Source organism: Oratosquilla oratoria, chromosome 26, assembly GCF_046742065.1.
Source record: "Oratosquilla oratoria isolate Oo_2021 chromosome 26, ASM4674206v1, whole genome shotgun sequence".
Lineage (NCBI taxonomy): Eukaryota > Metazoa > Arthropoda > Malacostraca > Stomatopoda > Squillidae > Oratosquilla > Oratosquilla oratoria.
In genome coordinates, this window is record NC_134802.1 from 35,373,886 (window position 1) to 35,378,885 (window position 5,000).

Below are 5,000 nucleotides of genomic sequence, written 5' to 3' on the forward strand. Positions count from 1 at the left end.
TCTCTTCCTCATCTTTCTTCACCCTTTCTTCATCCCCTTACCTCCTCCTCCTCCTCCTCCTCTTTCTCCTTCTCTTCCTCATCCCTTTCCCTCCTCTTCCTCCTCTGTCCTCTTTTCCTCTTCATCCCTTTCCCACTTCATCCCTTTCCCTCCTCGTCCTCCTATTTCTCCTTCTCCTCCTCATCCCTTTCCCTCCTCTTCCTCCTCTTTCTCCTTCTCCTCCTCATCCCTTCCCCCTCATAACAGTCACCTTCCTCCTCCCCTTTCTCCTCTCCATCCGTCACCGATTCTTCCCCTCCCTCCTTCCCTCCCAGGCCCATCTCCTCTCCCATCCTTCCTTCCTGTGCACTCCACTCACTCTCCACATACGTCTGACCTTCCTCCTTCTCCTCCTCCTCCTCCTCCTCCTCCTCCTCCTCCTCCTCCTCCTCCTCTTCTTCTTCTTCCCTTCCTCCTCCTCGTCCGTCCTTCTTTCTATTTCATCTTCCCACTCCATTCTGTTCCACCTCCTTTCCAAACTTTTGTACTCCGTTTTATCCTCCTCCTCCACCTTTTTCTTCTTCTTCTTCCTTCTTCCTTTTCTTCTTCAGGTATTCCTCCATTGACCTAAGTCCCCAGCATCCGTCTTCTCTTCCCCCTCCTTCCCCTTAACCTCGCTTTCCCCCCCTTCCCCTTTCCCTTCTCCCTCCTCTCCCTACCCGTCCTCCTTATTCCCCTCCTCTTCCTCCCCTCCATCCTCAGCCTCCTCCTCCTTCTCCTCCTCCTCCTCCTCCTCCTCCTCCTTATCCTGCCCCTGCCTCAAACCTTCCCCTTCTCCCCATCCTCCTCCCCTCCTCCCCTTCTCCTCCTCCTCCCCTCCTCCTCCTGCCCCTGCCCCTAACCTTCCCCTTCTCCCCAGCCTCCTCCCCTCCTCCCCCTTCTCTCCTCCTCCTCCTCCTCCCCGTCCTCGCCCCTCCTACCTTTCCCCCTTACCTTCTCCCTTCCACCTGCCATATACGCTTGAATATTTTACCTTCGCTTTCCGCCTAACCCAAAGAAAAGTCGCCCAAGTCAGCTCAGGCTTCAAATATATCCTCAGTCCTCGACAGGCTACCTCCATTTCGCCCCCCTCCTCCCCCTCCATCTTTCCTCCTCCAAATATATATGCACTCCCCTCCATCCCTCCCATTACTTCCCGTCATCTCTCTTTCTTCCCTTTCCCTCTCTTTTACGCTCATCTTGTCCACTTCCCTTCTTATTTTGCCTCGTCAGTATACACTCTCCCTCTACTCTCTCCCTTCCTTCCCTTCACCTCAGCTTCCTTCTCCCTATTCTACTCTCTTTCCATCTATATCCTCCCTATATTTCAACTTAACGCACACATCCATATGGATATATCTATCAATCTATATGTATAAATATATATATATATATATATATATATTTATACACACACACACACACACACACACACACACACACACACACACACACACACACACACACACACACACACACACACACACACACACACACACACACACACACACACACACACCTCCCCTTCCCATTCATCCCCTTTCCTGTACACATTGCCCTTCCATTTTTTCTTTCATTTCGCCTACTGTACATACACTTCCTCTTCTTTCCCTTCTCCCTTCCCTTCTCCCTTCCCTTCCCTTCCCTTCCCTTCCTCTCTCCTCCTCGTCTTTCTACTCCTTCTCTTCCAATGACTTCCTCTTATTTTTCCTTCTGTACATCCACTCCCTCTTCCCTTCACTCCTTTTTTTCCCTCTCCTACCCATCCTTACACTCCCTGTTCCCCCTCACTCTACCTCCTCTCCTCCTTCCCCTTTCCTCACCTTCCCCTGCCCGGGTCTCTATGCCCTTGCACATGGTCCTGTTTCCCTTCCCTTCCCTTCCCTTCCCTTCCCTTCCCTCCTACTGCCCTTCTATGCCTCTTTCCCATACCTCCCCCTTTTACCCTTCCATTTCCCCTTTCATTCCTTCCCTTCCCTTCCCTTCCCTTCCCTCCCCTCCCACTGCCCTTCTTTGCCTCTTTCCCATACCTCCCCCTTTTACCCTTCCATTTCCCCTTTCATTCCTTCCCTTCCCTTACCATCCCTCCCCTCCCACTGCCCTTCTTTGCCTCTTTCCCATACCTCCCCCTTTTACCCTTCCATTTCCCCTTTCATTCCTTCCCTTCCCTTCCCATCCCTCCCACTGTCCTTCTATGCCTCTTTCCCATACCTCCCCCTTTTACCCTTCCATTTCCCATTCCCTTCCCTTCCCTTTCCTTCCTTCCCTCCCACTGCCCTCCTACGCCTCTTTCCCATACCTCCCCCTTTTACCCTTCCATTTCCCCTTTCGTTCCCTTCCCTTCCCTTCCCTTCCCTCCTACTGCCCTTCTATGCCTCTTTCCCATACCTCCCCCTTTTACCCTTCCATTTCCCCTTTCATTCCTTCTCCTTTTCGCTCTCTGTTCCCCTCACTTCTCCAGTTTTAATCTTTAAGTATCATCCTTTTCCTTCCCTCCCCTTTTCCCTTTCCATCTCCCTTTTCCATCTCCCATTTCCCTCTCATCTCCTTTACCTCTTTTCCGCTTGCCTGTCCTCCATCTCGTTCCTCCTCTCTTTCCCTCCTATTCCATCTCTCCGTTTTCTCTCGCTCTCCCTCTCCATCCCTTCTATTCCACTTTTCTATCTTCCCTCCATTCCTTTTCCTACGATCCACTTTCAATATTCCATTCTCTACTCCATTCTCCGCTTGACTTCTCCATCCTCTTCCACTTTATTCTTCTTTATTACCGTCTTCTCTTCTCCTCCCCTCCCTTCTTCCCCTCTCGCCTTTCCTTTCCTTCCTCTCTTCCATTTGCCCCTTTCCTTCCTTTACTCATCATTTCCCCTTTTGCTCCTCGTCCCTTCCTTTCCTTCCGTCCCCTCTTCCTCCCTCCCCTCCCCTCCCCTCCCATATTTACCTTCTTTTCTTCGCCCCAATTTCACCTTCTCCTATCTCCTCTCGTATTTCCCTCCTTTTCCTCTACTCCTCCCCTCCCCTCTTCCCGTCCCTCCCACCTCCCTTTCTCCCGTACCTCTCGTATGCCCCTCCTCTTCTTTCTTCCCCTTCTCCCCTCACATCCCATTCTCCCCTCACCCCTCCGTTCTCCCCTCACCTCCCATTATCCCCTCACCCCTCCATTCTCCCCTCACCCCTCCATTCTCCCCTCACCTCCCATTATCCCCTCACCCCTCCATTCTCCCCTCATCCCTCCATTCTCCCCTCACCCCTCCATTCTCCCCTCATCCCTCCATTCTTCCCTCACCCCTCCATTATCCCCTCACCCCTCCATTCTCCCCTCACCTCCCATTCTCCCCTCAACCCTCCATTCTTCCCTCACCTCCCATTCTCCCCTCACCCCTCCATTCTCCCCTCATCTCTCATTCTCCCCTCACCCCTCCATTCTCCCCTCACCTCCCATTCTCCCCTCACCCCTCCATTCTCCCCTCACCTCCCATTATCCCCTCACCCCTCTATTCTCCCCTCACCTCCCATTCTCCCCTCACCCCTCCGTTCTCCCCTCACCTCCCATTATCCCCTCACCCCTCCATTCTCCTCTCACCTCCCATTCTCCCCTCAACCCTCCATTCTCCCCTCACCTCCCATTCTCCCCTCACCCCTCCATTCTCCCCTCATCTCCCATTCTCCCCTCACCCCTCCATTCTCCCATCACCTCCCATTCTCCCTTCACCCCTCCGTTCTCCCCTCACCCCTCCGTTCTCCCCTCACCTCCCATTCTCCCCTCAACCCTCCATTCTTCTCTCACCTCCCATTCTCCCCTCACCCCTCCATTCTCCCCTCATCTCCCATTCTCCCCTCACCCCTCCATTCTCCCCTCATCTCCCATTCTCCCCTCACCCCTCCATTCTCCCCTCACCTCCCATTCTCCCCTCACCCCTCCATTCTCCCCTCACCTCCCATTATCCCCTCACCCCTCTCATACTCCCCTCACCTGCTCTCATTCTCCCCTCACCTGCTCTCATTCTCCCCTCACCTGCTCTCATTCTCCCCTCACCTGCTCTCATTCTCCCCTCACCTGCTCTCATTCTCCCCTCACCTCCCATGATCCCCTCACCCCTCCAGTCTCCCCTCACCTCCCATTCTCCCCTCACCCCTCCATTCTCCCCTCACCTCCCATTATCCCCTCACCCCTCCTTTCTCCCCTCACCTCCCATTCTCCCCTCACCCCTCCATTCTCCCCTCACCTCCCATTCTCCCCTCATCTCCCATTCTCCCCTCATCCCTCCATTCTCCCCTCATCTCCCATTCTCCCCTCACCTCCCCTCTTATATTACCCTCCTCTTCTTCCTTCTCTTTTTCCCCTCCTCTCCTTATTTCCCTCTCTTCCACCTTTCCCCTTCCCTTCTCATATTTGCCTCCACTTCTCCCTTCACCCTCCTCCTCCCTCTCTCCCTCCCTTCCCTCCTCCATTCACTCTTCTTCCTCCCCTCTCGTATTTCACTCCTCTTTTTCCTTCCCCTTCTCCTCTCCCCTCCCCCTTACTCCCTTCTCCCCCTTACTCCCCTCCCCTCCCCGTTATTCCCTCCCCTCCCTCTTATTCCCTCCCCCTCCCTCTTACTCCCCTCCCCTCCTCGTTTTTCCCTCCCCTCCCCCTTATTCTCCTCTCCTCACTCCCCTCCCCCTTACTCCCCTCCCCCTTATTCCCCTCCCCTCCCCCTTACTCCCCTCCCCCTTATTCCCCTCCCCTCCCCCTTACTCCCCTCCCCTTCCCTCCCCTCCCCCTCCCCCGTCCCCGTCCCCCCCTCTCCTCTGCCATAGAGCGAAAGTGCCAAGAGAAACAGAGAACTCAAGGAGGCACGGATTTGCATACTGACGGCGAGGTAAAATATGAATAGCTCTGAGTAAACAGCGCGGGGTTTAGCACTCTGGCCACGGCTTAAGCTAGCGCGTCCCCGAGAGCGGGATAAAACGAACACGTGTAAGGATTAGCTCACATCAAAACA